The sequence below is a fragment of the Chelmon rostratus genome, chromosome 8 (genome assembly GCF_017976325.1).
Source record: "Chelmon rostratus isolate fCheRos1 chromosome 8, fCheRos1.pri, whole genome shotgun sequence".
Lineage (NCBI taxonomy): Eukaryota > Metazoa > Chordata > Actinopteri > Chaetodontiformes > Chaetodontidae > Chelmon > Chelmon rostratus.
Genome location: NC_055665.1, coordinates 17,304,813 through 17,320,640, shown reverse-complemented (window position 1 = coordinate 17,320,640; position 15,828 = coordinate 17,304,813). Strand labels below are relative to the sequence as shown.

The following is a 15,828-nucleotide window of genomic DNA, read 5'->3' as shown; positions in this document are numbered from 1 at the left end:
TGGTGGCCTAAGCAGCTGAGTGCACTTCAAGAAGTGCTTCTCTATTTGTTTATATTTCCTGTTTTTGCAGTGTTTCTTTTTGCTACATGCATGTATACAAAGTGATGAACATCTTTCTGAATCTGCTGTACTTTCTCCCATTTCCAGCTTTCTTCACCACCATATAATACACTTTTTGAATAAAATATAGGGGACATCTTGAACAACTAGTATTGTATTCATTTCCCATGATTCCTGTGCAAATTGTCACTAAGGTTAAACATTCTTCTTTTATCTATTTAACGTAGGTAGTGGAATCAGTAGTGGATACTGTCCAACTGAATTTAACTGTGCGCAGTGATGTCTTGTTTCCACTGCCAAGCCTCAGCCTATTTGTACTCGCAAATGTAAATATATATTTATATAAAAAGCGATCCTAGGGTCTCAGGGGGGTTCTGTTAAAGTCAACCAACGAGCACTTTAGTTCAAGTCTAAACTTCAAGAACAAACTCATTGTGCTCACTACCGCCATCTATTGTGTATTTTGGTAGAATATGACTACAGGATGAGCCGAAGGGACACCATATCAAGTTGGAATAAGTAAAGTGCTTATTTGGTTGCTAACGTTAAACTGATGTTGCGCCGACATTAAGTGTGGTTTATTGGTGATTGTTAATGGTCTTAACTCGTGTTGATCTTACTGTTCCATGTCTTTAATTGGGAATTCTGTGTCACGTTCCCTCTATAGAACGAATAACAAGTAACGTTTGGATGTGGGCAGAAGACAACGGTAGTCGCTTGAGACGGCATTAAAAGATGGACAACGAAAGCGGTGTCTAAGGGTACTTCTCGTATAACTCAATCGTATTTAAAAGGGAAGTCAACTTAGCTAGCTACATTGTCAACTTGCTACCTATCTGGGTGAATTTCCAGCAGTTTCACTACCAAGCATCAAACTGCAACGGCAACGCAAGACATTCAGTATTGCAGAGTAAAGAACGGCGTGAATTCTCTTTTCATGGAGTATATTACTCTTGCACTAGAGCATAATTCATGGGAAGTTGTTGTGAATACTATTACTGTCTACCGTAGCTAACATGCTAACAAGCGACATGTTTCCCCAAGTGTATTTTGAGATACGCAGAGTGCGTCCAATCAAATTGCTACATTAGTTGTGTCGTTCAATCACAACTGGACAAAGGCGGGTCTAGATGGCTCTATGGCATGGAAAACGACGGCAGCACAGAGGCCCAAAAAGGAGGCTAACAGCGACCTCCGAAACAGTACGCTATATTGTCTAAATAGTATATGAAAACACCCTAGAGAGTGGTCTATCGTTTCAGAAAGAGCAACTCGAGCAATAATTAGGCAATACAGTTCAGCCAAAATAAAACTTACCCCTTGTTACGCGACTATTTCCACTGTCCGCGCTTTTTCATGCTAGACACAAATGGCGTACCGTAGCGTGAGCCATGCGTCACACGAGAAGGCGGGCTTCCTGCCCGCGGCTTCTGTTTTTTTTTAATCAGCTGATTCGGTCACGTGTTGCATTCTTATTCGTGTTGCTATTCGATGGCGTTTGGCAAACAACGTTATGGTGCATTATCGCCCCCAACTGGTGTGTGGATCTGGAATCTTACTACGGCCAACCGAATTCAAATAAAGAAAAGAACACAAAATGAGGAAAAAAAATAAAAATAAATAAGGAGGTTAATATCTGTCTATCAAATTCACACCTTACTGTATTAGGTTTTTCTATTTAAAATAATCAACTGTTCAACCATGCATGACTAAACCATGGCCTTGGCATTATTGTTTCTTCTCTCCAGGTTCTCCCCATGCTTCTCATCATACCCACTTTTTTAAAAACTCAGTATAATCACATTCTGGTTCTTACCTTTTTTCCAACTTACACTTAATTGGTGGTGGTGGTCTTCATTTCTGTTTTATTAATGGGTACTGTGATGTCAATGTGTTTCCTTTTTGTGGGTGCATTTACACATTTGTCATTTGTTTCATTTGCTCTGGTTGGTTAATGTGCTGGTATCCATACAAATGTCATAGTTAGTCCCATCATTTGCATTCTGTAGTGTTTGCTGTATAAAAACATCTGGTCTGCTGTCTGACTGGCTGCTCTTCAGGCTGGTCAATGATGAACTGGAATGAAGCATAGCACTGCTCTAAAAGGTCTCACATCATCAATCCATAGCAATCTAATAACTTTGCCAGCCTCCCCCCAGTGTACACTGATAATCCAGCAGTGATTTGTTTGTGGTTTTTAATGGCGAAATCTGGAGCTATGAATGAAATACCAATTTTGTTAGCTCCATTCTTTGAAGCATCTGTATAAATGTGAACACAGCTGGAGTAGTTATTTTCTATATAGGTCTTTATTACCTGTGGATATAAAATAAATTCCTTCTTTATGTTCTTTCTGCACAGCAATATGAGAACTACAACAGGGTCAGGAAGTGTCCATGGATTTATGATTGAGAGTGGTACCAAAGGACTAATGTTTATTTCAGTTATTTTTAAACATGTTGTCATGTTGGATGATCTTCATTTTGTCCCTTTAAATTAAGCCAGTAAGTTAATGACAGCTGTACTCTCCCTAATTCCAGTGACATTTCTCCCAAACCCACTTTCAATGCTGGTGTTGGCATTGTTCTCACGGCACCTGAATATGGTCTCAAGGCCTGATATTGAATATTGTCTAAGTTTTTTGGAACATGTATTTGCTACAAATCCAAACACTACACACCTCTAATCTAATACTGATTTTATTTATCCTATAAATGTTTTTCAATGCTAATATGTCCTGCCATTCAAAAAAACATAATTATCATAATAGAAAATAATGGACTCACCATACTACCTGAGCATAGTGCAGACACTTGCAGAGGCAAAGTGCATCTTCAAGCACACCTGTCAACCCTGGGATTTGAAAATAAGGGAAGTTTTCTGGCACCCCGCCCTGGACCGTCCCACCACCCTTACCACAGTCCAAACACCCCTTGCATTTAGACAAGGGGACACAGTGAATCCTGAAACCACCGCTGTGAACATCCCTGCATTATATAAATGAAAACAAATATTTGTGTGTTACTTGAAGGATATGTACACATATCATGTTTCAGTTGTGATTTTGAGAGAGGCTGCTGGCAAGAGAGACAATTTGTAGGAGATGATAATTAAAAAAAAGGCAAAAAAAAAAAGGCAAAAAATGGCAGAGATAGTATAAATGCAGTCATTTGTGGAGCATGTTTCTGTGCCTCTTAGGTGGGCTTATGTTCAGCAGATTTGTCACTTTTCCCTCCATGTGACACCCTGTGTGGCATACCTTACAAAAGGCATGACTTTTACCAGCATTGCTCTTCATTAGTACGCATAAGCCTCCTCCCATTTGGTGACATACTTACACAAAACCTTTGCCTTTTTGGTAGCTACCTTTGAGTAGCAGGTGCCATTTGACTGAATGACTCTCGGTCAATAGATGCTACAGCTAATGTTCTATATAGTGCCACCTGCTGTACTGGAGGGGAACATAGCAAACATCAAATATGTGGTCATGCCTCCCATCCATATTACAGGTAACCTTTCTTTTTAAAGAAAGGTAAATATGGCAAAATACTTGTACGGTCTTCAAAAAGTGCACGATGAAGCTACTCACCATGTTTCTTGGCAGCAACTATGGTGTCAGCCTGCTAACCTCTTACCCTTTTCTGTAAACAGGTATTGCCTTTGTTACTTAAGGAGAGCTGCTGACTCAAGGGCAGCTAACATCATGATTCATCATTACCTCGCTTGAAGCTGAGGTGAAGGCTTCTTGTGGAGATTACAATCTGCAAGCTATAGCAGGTGGGAGCACCTTCATGTGAATGTAGCACACTCACGTTTCTGCAGTATTAGTTATTTATAGTGTCATATGGAGTTTAAAAAAGAACAAAAGCTATACTAACTGTTGAAAGAGTTCTCTAGCACATTGTCTTTGAAAATGTAAATGAAAATATTTCTAGTAGTCTGTTGGAAAGCACAGAAAATAAATTCAGTGCCTTAGACTTTAAAAATGTGAATGGAAATATTCACGTTTCCTTCATTTCTCTTACCTTTCTCAACCGCAATTAAAATGTTATGGGAAATATAAGAAATAGTTTTAATTACTGCATTCATTTAAAGTAGGTTCAGCATGAGGTCTATGCAGAGACAGTGTTTTTTTTTTTTTTCCTCAGATGGTCAGCCTGTGATGAATCACCACTTGCATTTGACATCCAGTGTTCGCTTTATGGAAATACTGAAGATGGATAATGCATAGGCATTAATTGATTAAGTAGTCTGACAGGTCAGGAGGTGATAAATGATACCTCCTGCAATGAATACACAGTTTACTTTGCAATAATTTTCCTTAATTCATCACAGTCAAAATTATATGACATGGATGGTTGGAAACACATACCCCCCTTGTCCCCGGCCCCCCATTTTTCATTAGGATTCATCATTCATTTTTCTCCATTAGTTGTCTATTAAACGATGGGAGGCTGCTTGGTGGACACTGCCTTAGTCTCCTCTCTTTCAGCCATTGTGCTTCTTTTAAAGTTTTGCTGTGAAATCAACAGATTATTCACCTTAAATTTGGATTTTTTTTGTTTTTCATTCAATCAATCAAGCCAAGAAGACAAAAATAATATAACTTACTGGTTCTAAATATATATTCTACTCTCATTCATCTTTTCTTTCCATTGTACTCTTATTTTTCTCTGAAGCAGATTTGAACCGTTTGTTTTCTGAAACTTAAATAAGACCTCTGCCTGACATCCCAACATTAATCCACCTTAAAGAGGCCTCAGCCACATGCTCATACACTTTTTCCTCACTTTCTCTATTTTTCGCATTTTCAATAAAATATGACATAATTGTGTAATCGGCAAAAGCAGAGTTCCCTAATATGTTACAGTTTTACCTATTACCTACATTAAAGAACATGTCGGCACTTTAAAAGTAGCCACTCAGACAAGCCTACCACTTTTTATATTGTAAGCGTTACTAAATAATGAAAGTGGTTAGAACAGCAGTTATTTGATCTAAAGTTGCCATCCTGTAATACAGCTGATGTCTGTGTTAACCCAGGCATACATGGGTTGGACCAGCTTTGCCTAAATTCCCAAATGTAGCCCAGTTTGACCATCATTTCTAATTTAGTACGGAGTTTATGTGCTATTAACATGTTGAGGGTTGCACCAGCTGAAGTAGTTAGGCATAAGTTCCAACTTAAATCTTGCACTTAGCCCTTGGTAGCTTTAAATACTACTCTAAAATAGCTAATGTCAACATACCATTACACTGTGTTATTCAGATTCAGAAAAACTGTATTGATCCCCACAAAGAAACTGCTTTTTGCAGTATTAGTTGTTCAACACTCCGCAAGAAATAGGGACAAAATACTTAAAAGGGTAAAAAAAAAAAAAAACTACAAAGTTGTGAACTACTATAGAGATAACATAGATAGAAATAATAATAAGAATAATAATAGTAGAGTCTGTTGGTGTCCGCCACCCTCAGGCTCCTGCCCCAGCAGACCACAGCATAGGAAATGGCACTGGCCACCACGGACTCATAAAATATCTGTAGCATGGTGCCGCAGACATTAAAGGACCTGAGTCTCTACAGGAAAAAGAGCCCAGTCTGGCCCTTTTTGTCAAGAACCGCAGAGTTCCTGGTCTAGTCCAGTTTGCTGCCCAGGTGGACACCCAGGTATTTATACTCCTATACAACCTCCACCATCTCTCCTCCAATGGAATCTGGAGTAGTAGGCATCCTGGATCTCCTGAAGTTCACAACCCAGCTCTTTTGTTTTGTTGATGTTGAGCTGCAGGTAGTTCAGCTCACACCTGTAATCGATCAAACAGTTTGTCATTCCATCCATGTCCTCACCCATATGACCTGAGAGAAACATCCCATTCAGCGCATTTAAAGCAGACCTGTAGGGGAGTGTGTTTCCTGAGACCACCTCCTCACAGTCCTGGTGGGAGCAGGCTGACGCATGGCCAAAGCTGATGGTGTCACCACTCAATGCTACTCTTGCTATTTTGCACTGGCTGTAGATAAAGGTTCAGTAGGTATCTCCTAATCATAGTGCTTGTCCTTATTTCAGTCTGTTTTTGTTGTTGTTTGTCGATTAACATTAACTATTTTTAGCCGTTAGCATGTTTGTTATGTAGCATTATGTAGCAAAGTGGGCAAAGACGATTGGGCACGAGAGACAACACGATAATAAACACTCCATTAAGAAAAGTGCTTTTCACTGACTGGGAACAGGAAGTGAAGTAGTCATTTTCTGTGACAATATTTGGTTAGTTTGGACTTCACCCCAGAGTAGTTAGGATGCACATTACGTCTCCGTCATGCAACCAAACATCAACACAGTTTCGTACAGTTTTATAGACTCATATTGGACCTCGATTCCAGATATACACATACCTCACTTCCTCAAAACTATTTCCAAAGTAAATAAACAGGACAAACAAACAAATGAAACACACGTAGCTGTCAACATTCTTGAGTATTTGTCGTGAACTATTTTAAAGCACATAGCTAAGGTCCACCCACTCAGGTGTTTTCACTTTGTTCCCTAATTAGTCCTCTTCTGAGGACTGTGGCCATGTGAAGGCCGTGTTTCATATGACTTTTTCACGGCAGACAGTTTGACATGTCATGGTGGGCTACTAAAAGCACAGGTGTTACTAATAACATTAACGATGGCGCCGCTCTATTCAAGTGTCCCACTGAGCCGTGACGGTGAGGCAGCATGCACAACACCAGGACGCTGAAAGTGAAGCAGCTAAATGGAATCCAGCCACCGCTGACTGATTATTTACACCCGGGCTTGTCCTACTGTGTCATGTCAGAATGTCGTCTCTGAAAAAGACCTATTCATCTCCCTGACTTCAGTTTTACTGCACGCCTCAAAGGTTGAAACCGTACACCTTAATCATTCTTATTAAGGAGCTTGGTTACCTCGAGGAACACTGAACAGATCTTATCAACCACAATAACTACAAACACTGGACACAGTGTGTCCACTGACTAAACCCAGAGCTATGATATTCCCTTTCAGTCACACTCTGAAACATGCTTCCATGCGGTACACAGTAGAAAATGATCACCAAGAGTGTGAAGTTCTAACACTGCCATGTTGTTGGGGCACATGTGCAACTGGCAGCAGTGCAGCCAAAACAGCTGCACACGTGCCTGCCATTCAAAAGGCTTATCTACCACGTGGAACTACAAAATGTTTAATTTGGCCGAACCCCATCTGGGACAAGCTGTTACTATTACTCCAAACATGACTTACAAAAGTATGGTAATATAATATTTAGCACATGTAATTATAAATACATTAAGAGGCAAAACATGTTCACACACAAACCACAGCTTCCGTCCACTATTGTGGTTATCAATGAATGCCACACTGCTTTATTTTTCGTTTTTAGTCATATTCCTATTTTTAATGCATGTTTATTTTCCCACTACAATCTTCCTTGGGGAATACTGAAAATACAGTGTATATGGGATATACAATCCCATATACACTGTATTTTGAATTTGTTGAATATTTCCCATAAAATTGACAGTCACAAATAGTGTGAATTTGTGTGACACCTCAGTCAACAATCCATAAGAGTATATACAGTGAGGTGTCACACAAATGACATACAACCTGCCACCCCAGCTGCATCTGTTTGGTAAATACACCACATGTGTCTGAGGCAGAATGCGTCACCTGAAGCACAAAACTTCAGCATCTTCAGATGCACAGGTTTCACTATAACAGAGAGCAGACCCCAGCAGAGGGAGCTGTCTGCACATTTATTACAGTTGGGCATTCCTAAGCCACAGCTGCAGTGTGTGTGTGTGTGTGTGTGTGTGTGTGTGAGTGTGTGTATGCAGTGGCATGGCAACCAGCCGAGACACATCTGACAGAAAAACAGTTTGCTAAAAGCTGAGACTTGATAATGCAGTGACAGAGAGAAGTCATAGAAACACAAGTGAAGGACAGTGATTCCAAGTAAGGATCTTTTTGTTTGAATTTACTAAACCAGCCAAAATTCGACTAAACATACACCTTGACTTCTTTTTCCAGAAAATTTTACAGGAACTGTCTTTGATGTTTTACATCTCACAGTTTTTCCTATCAAACACCTGTCTTTTGTGCATTATGTGTGGAAAATACTCACAGAACAAGTCGTGCATGCATTAGTCGCTGCAACCTGCTAACGACTGCTTTGCCCATTAAAAACACAAACTGCTCTACACATTGCTTATTGGTTACAGTTAAATCACGCTCCACAAAATGAATCTCCAGGTTAAATTTATTAAATAAACAGTGGCTAATAGTGTTGCGACTCCAAGCTAAGTAGCCAGCTCTAGCTCCAGTATGCATTTGATGGCACACATCCAACATCTGCAGCATCTTAATGTTGGCAGTAACTACATGGAGTTTATGTGTAACTGTCAGAGTATGCAATGATAAACGGGCAGTTTGATATCCTGCAGTGTCAAGCTGTTTACATTTGAGTATGCAATATTATATTACTACTTTCTACTCTGTTGTCAGTCTATTTAGTGTTAATCCTCAGTGTTTTTCCTGATCTTGAGGTGTGTTGTTCTCATGGGTCACTGGATATTTCCATGTAGTACAAGAGCTTTCTTTTTAAGGGGATTACTGGGGATGTGTCCCAGTGCATCTTTACTAATCTGTTAATAAGCACACTATCATAAATGCTGGGATTTGCAACATTTTAAGTGCTCATCTACTTCATTTTTGTTGCAAATTTTGTGTAGCTGATTCATGATCCCCTGCCGTTGTTCGTCCACCTGTCGGACGAGGTTGGGTGTCGACTCCAAAGTTTCACCAGGACATGCGTTGGTCGTGTGTTTTATCAATACATTTAGCATTCTGAATGGAGGGCTGTAGGTATGAAAATAGAAACTTGTGGCAAGGGAAACTCAACCACTGCATGCTCACTGCAGCTTGAAGCCTAATGAGCTGACTGAGTCCTGCCAGCAGTGCAGTGGCAACTCTGCACATGCAGGGTCCGCCCCGCCCCTCCACATACACTGCAATTACACCGTAATTCCTTATGAGGATATTTCCCCCTCACAGAAAGCCATTTTTTCTCCCTCAGTGATGTGTGTGCGCGCATGCTAGGGTTTTCATTCATTATGGCAGCTGTCTAAAACCATGAGGTCACAGCAGCTCCAAAATGCATCACCTCACTGTGTAAATACAGAACCTCAGGGACATGCCCAGACATTTTAAGGGACTGTTGCTCTAACCCCCCAAAAATAACCTGAGCCTGCTACCTGTATGTTAGCCAACTAGCTAAGATGGGTGCATGTGATAGCGTGATGTGTGGCAATATTATGTGACGTGATGCAAACTTGACAAGCTGCACATTGTTCGGAGGCATTTGCACATTTGTATTCGCACCATTTAAAAAAATATAGTTAATATCAGTGACCCAAAACTCTATTCTGACTTCTTTGCTATCATGAGCTCAATCTTAATCCATTTTACTGTAGTTTTCTGCTCCACTCCATTCCACTCTGTCCCTTTGGCTAGAGTAAACCTGCATCCTAGATGGATGGCATGTGCAGTAGCATTCCTTCAGACTAGCTTCGCTAATCCCTGTCACTCAAGTTCTGACATTTCCCTCCACAGATCTGGGCCAACCGGGACTGATACACAGATCGAGTTTCTGCTGGATCCAAATGAAACTGGCTTCCTATCTTAGGATCCTTAGGTCCAAGAAGTGTGTGGGATTAGAGTGAAATTGGACAGAAGGGAAGGGCTATTCACAGACTGCTATGACTACCACTGTTGCCACTAGAATGGCCAATTTCTGCTTCAGCATTTTTCAGAGCATAAAACAAAGGCATGATAAAACCGGAGGGCGATCAAATATGAAGGTCTCGCTTTGTGCTCTGCGTTAGCTGGGAGTGTCTGAGTTGAAACAGTCTGATGATGAATTCATGGGGGGAGCTCCTTGGTTTTCTGGCACCAAACACAACAACACATGCAAGCCACACAGCTGCGGGACACTCCTTCTCCAGGGTCTCTCTCTCACAGCCCAGACACCCCCAGCCCTCCCTCCCCAACCTCTCCATCCTTTCCTAGAAGCATTACCTCACACAACATTAGGCGGACGTATTACCTGGGGAGTGTGTGTGTGTTTGAGCTCTGTATCTATGCGTCCTTGTGTGAGTGCAAGGGAAAATAAGAGAAACGGTTTCTGTATAAAAGTGCCATTTAAACAGCTTTGGGTGGAGCACGGTAGACTTAATCCTTTCTCTTTTTCTCTCTGAATTCCTCTCACACAGAAATGTGTAAGGACAAATAATTTGCTGGATAAGATCAGTCTTTTCTTATTTTATTTCAAGCTTTTAGGATACATATATCCTACTGATATTAAATATTCATGGTTTATTGAGATATTTTGTCTTCAGCTTTGCAACAAGGTTAAAGCAGTAGGCACAAAAATGTAAGAAGAGGCTTTTAATATCCTGTAACTACTGCATGTTCACTGAATCATCTGAGCTCAAGGACCCAACCATTCTCACAGCATTGAACAGCAAGCAACCACTCAGCACCGGCATAATTATTACCATGACCTACAACCAAGAGGTGTTTCATTTCACTCCCACCTTCGTATAATATGGTGAAATTTACTGAATATTCTGTAGCGTATGAATACTATTACAGTCCAGCAAAAATGGAGGGTGTTTCCTTAGATACACTTAAATTATTGTCATTATGCTGATAGTAACCTAAACGAAGAGTACGAGGAAAGGGGAGTTAACTGTCCTTACAGGAGAGGCTGCTGTTAACAAAACCATAATAACTCAGCGAGCGTGCTGCTGGTCATCTAAACATCCTCGAGGCTGAGGCTTATGAGAGTGGCTGTGTATAACATCAGTCAAACAGCCATGATTTAGATCTCAGTGCCTCCCCAGGCCCACCCAAAGAGACTGCAGAAATTACACCGAGATTGGTTTCTTTTAACATCCCTAACTATGTGCTTGTAATGCTCGCCTCCTTGCACCTTTATTGTCTCTATCTTACTCTCTCTTTTTGTTTTTGTTGTCCGACTCATCCCTTCCAACGCTGCGTGTGTCCGCTGGACCTCAGGTGACCGCTTCCATCTCCAGCACCTACAGAAAGCTGATTTCATAATGGGAGAATGAACACAAAACACACATTATTGAGATTTGTCATTTCATACTTTATCAGAGTCACGTTTTTACCTTTGTCTCGCAGCAAACCGTCTAAAGTCGTCTACCAGGACCGTGCGCTTGCATGCATGAAACTGCCCAATGCGGGGCCTTGTCAGAAGACGTTGCTTTGTGGCTGAAGCTGAGCCAGCTTGGACTTTGTTTTGCCTTTTTTTTTTTTTCCCAGCGGGAGCGCTCTTTTTCAGTTGCATTTTTTTTATACAATGTTAGGTCAGTCTGCACACAGCCTCATTAATCAACATGAATTTGGTCAATAGTGTTAATGGTGTCCTGCAGTGGCAGTGCCCAAGGCAAACTCCAACTAATCCCCCACCCCCAGGGTTTTTATCATGTATTGGGTGGAAAATGTTACCATGGAGATGTTTGCTGTAGCCTCTTTTTTTTTGCAGTTCAGCTGGTCCCGTTGGTCCTGTAACTATGGATGTGCAAATGACTATTGCTGGACTAATTTTGATAAAAAACATGAAGATGATGAAGCAGGATTTGAGATTTATGAGGAGTATACTTAAAGGTTGTTTTCAGGGCATTGCATTCACTGCACAGCCGATAGGTAGGGAGATGACAGGAAATAACATACAGCAATGGTCCATGGCTATTTTAGAACCGCAATACCACAATGGATCAACATGGAGTTCATAAGTCCCACCATGACAGATGTTTTTCTGTTTGAGAGTGCAGTTCTAAAACTTGGCTGTTCTCCACAGCTCCTGTCCGAGTTATGACGTCTCCGCCTGCAGCTTTGAATGTTTTTATTTTCCTTTGCAGGTTCACGTCATAGCGTTGAGGGGTGTGTGTGCGCGCACGTGTGTGTGAGGGTGATTATGGTGTCATGACGTCTGCTGGTGTTAGGGCTGAACCCGAGAAACAATTTAGACAGAGCAACCCCCACAGCGGCCCGTCCCAGACACACACACTCACCGGCTTCCCTCACTTAAACACACGTATGGGGGGACTCACACTTCACAAGCACGTTCACACACACTCTCGCGCACGTGATTACCAATAAATGGGTCTTCATAGTGGTTAAGTGTGTTAAGGGGCACTGCAGACCCTCGACAGCTGATGTTTGGACAGCTTCTTGCCGGTAACAGCCACATCAAACTGAACGTCGACTAGCTGGGAGACTATGACTCAGTGTCAATGTATGTATGTTTCCAATGTGTGTGTGTGTGTGTGTGTGTGTGTGTGTGTGTGTGTGTGTGTGTGTGTGTGAGCTTAAATAGTTCTTGCTGGCTTTGTGTGTACATATAAAAGTGTATATGTGACTGATACTGAGTCTCTATGTAAGAAAACTGCTTTTATGACTTTGCGAAATAATAATAATCATTTTTTTAGATGTGCTGCCAAGGCTGCAGCTCTCCTACAGTGCAGTCTAGCACAAGTTTGTCTACTTGTCAGTGGTGGAATGTAACTAAGTACGTTTACTCAAGCACTGTACTTAAGTTCAAATTCGAGGTACTTATACTTTACTTGAGTATTTCCAATTTATGCAACCTTACACTTCTACGCAACTACATTTGAGAGAAAAGCATTGGACTGTTAACTTCATTGCATTTGTCAGACAGGTTAAGTTACTAAAGTGACAGAAGTGACCAAAGCTCGAACCAGCTGTCAGGCGACCAGCCAACAAATGGTCAAGCTCATGGCCGCTGTAAAATGGTGAACAGTTTTTTTTTTTTTTTTTTTTTTTGGGGGGGGGGGGGGGTTGTACTGACTAAACAAATAAGACGTAACATATTAATTTGTAAGCTTTAAAGGTGCTGCTTGGTGGATTTTGTTACCTTTGGAAAGAGCCAGGCTGTCTGTTTCCTCCTGTGTCCTGTTGATGTTTAATCAGCCAGGTCCTGCTGAGCAGTGGTGTGATGATGGTGGAGGAAGGACTCCGCTGATACAAGCTTGAGTCGAAGAGAACCTTATTAACAAGCAGTATCAGATCACACACAATATATAGCATGGCGTTTTGTCTTACTCCACCCATATCTTTCCTATCTCAAAGACCAGATCATGTTCTGGGTCCCACTGAGGAATGTTTTCCTTTGCACAATCTATATCTATCTCTATAGGAGATTTACGTCCTAATAGCCCTTCTATAAACATTACCACCTCTGGTTTCCCTTTTCCGGATCTGATCCTGCATGGCCCTGCGTGGCCTCACATTCCACAACTAAGAGTGGTGTACATTTTAAACATCAGTTTACCTCTGATCATGCTTAATCTGACATATATTTGATATTTGATTGATCTGATCATATACCTCACTTTCTTTCTGCTAAATTAAGCCAATTGGTTGCTAGCAGTAGTGTCATGTTTAGCATGTGAGCATGAGAGTGGTATCAATTTTCTCATTGAACTCTTGGGAAGAAAGCAGGTAAGCATATTTCTGAAAAGGCTGAAGGAGCATTGACTTCTTACTGAGAAAATGAAATGGAGGAATGTATCAAGAAACACATGTTTGTATTTAGATGATGGAATAGCATTGAGTGCCACAGAGTACATTTGTTTTAGTTAAACAAAAGAATTGACTGTCTGGGGTTCTGTGCATCGTAGTCAGATTTATCACTTTTATTAACCTGCTATTGAAGAATGGCAACATCAGCCTTCAATCAGCACAAATCTGAAGTCACATTTTCACATCTGAGTTAAATAAGGCCACAGAGTTCTGGATTAGTAGGATCCTTAGTAACCGCAGAAAACCAAAGCATTGACTCATTGCCATTTCTCTTCCTAGATCCTCAATATGTGGCAAATCAGAAATAATAATCTGTGGTTAGTTATGGTGCTGCAGTAAGAGAATCTGAGAAGTATGTATTAGTCAGAAAAACCAATGTCTTTCATTTACAGGCATTAATTTCACTACATTTACTTTGATAGCTATATCTAAAATCCCTCCATTCTCTCCATTCAGAAATAGGATCCAGTGACTTCACACCTCTTTCCTCAGTTCAGGTAGTACTACAGTATAGTATAGTAAAATATAGTATAGTACTAGTAGTACCACTAAATGTAGTTGTGGTAGTTTACAGGTAGCTTTTCTGGTTTTTATACTCCTGTTGCCCTGTTGCATATGATCTGTTACCCTTAAAACTATAGTTTTAATATTTGAAGTTTATTCATTGAAGGCAAAGGGCAAAAACTTCCTCCATCTCCTTTGTACCTCCGTCCGTCTCTCACAGGCACCCACACCAGTGTTGTGCTGGCCATGAAAATGTTTGTATCCACTGTGGTTTACTGAGTGTTTAGTCTAGAATAACACCAAAGCTGGCCAGCAGTCCAAAAGCTTAAGTGTGTCACAGCCTCAAGGGCCTACTTTGCCCCTGGACTGCTCCACCGAGAACTTGAGTGCTACAAAAACTATGCCAATCTAACATGATTTCTTCTTTTATGCAGCATTACGCTTACGCCTATTAAAGAAAGATAGAATCTAGAATCAATATCCTTGACTGTAAAGCAGCACTATGCAACTTGTAGTTTCCCACATGCTTTCAACAAGAAGTGTTTCTGAATACAGGATGAAAACTGCATAATATTCACAAGTCTTTTCTTTTTTCTTATTTTCTTTGATCACCATTTCGGACAACTGCAAACGTTTCTCTCAAAATTACAAGGAAGTACTTCCAAAGACTGAGATTCATACTTACTGTTATAGGTCATGAAAGCAGTTTTGAGAAACAATTGTTTCAAGCTCCACTAAAAAATAGTCCAACTGATTATTAACAAGGGCCATCTGCTACTAATTTTTCAGAACTAAAGCATTACAGTGTTTTCCTACCATAAAGAATTGTAGTGATCTATAAAGATCCTAAAGAAACAAATACACTGAACCGCTTGGCTGTTAATTATCCAGGTGAGACTGACACCTATTTGGAGTCCAGTGTAGGGTGAGAGAGAGCAGGGGTGATTTTCCCAAACAGATTTAGTGCCTTGATCTCTTACAGTGTATTGTTCAGTGATGGAGGACTCGGGTTTGTAATGTTACTGAGCTTTTGGGAAAGTTGCCTATGCTGCACTCATGCTTGGGAATGAAGGGAACTTACTTTACTGTATGTGTGTATAAAACAAAAAAGAAAAGAAAAATGCAGCCGACCCTCCGATATGCTCAGTTTACTTTCCAAGATCCAACTGAAAATGCACAATTAAAGATTCCTTGATCACTGTAAAGGATATAGTATCTAGACAATAGCACAGTAAGCACAATACAAAACTTTTTTACTCCATATCTGATGATCCCGAGGTCTTTAAAGGGTATCAGCATTTAGTTTTATGCTGTATCAAGATATACTTAATCAAAAATACAAGGGAATAAGAGGCTTAACTGACATGGGCTGAGAAAGGTAGAGAATGACTGAGAAAGTCTCTGTATCCCCTCTGACACAGAGACAACACTTCAGATCCTGTTCAGACAGTATGTGCACTGAGTTCGGACGGATAAATACCTTGCAGGACACGACTGTGACTTATGTGCCAGACAGCTCTCAGTAAGTCTGAGCTGTCTGAGGATGAAATACTGCCCACAGGTTTAGGTCTCTGTGTTACGTGGGAACGTTTTGTTGGAGATGCCAG

The 15,828-nt window shown here is 40.7% G+C and overlaps 1 protein-coding gene across 1 annotated transcript in view; it reads right to left on the bottom strand.

The window, feature by feature from the left end:
* The window catches only part of znf407 (zinc finger protein 407), a 141,862-nt gene extending 140,400 nt beyond the window's left edge, over nucleotides 1–1,462 (bottom strand). The window contains exon 1 of the mRNA XM_041942545.1: nucleotides 1,378–1,462. The gene's annotated coding sequence lies outside the window, so the exon portion shown is untranslated. The remainder of the gene's footprint in view (nucleotides 1–1,377) is intronic.
* Nucleotides 1,463–15,828: the final 14,366 nt, after the last annotated feature.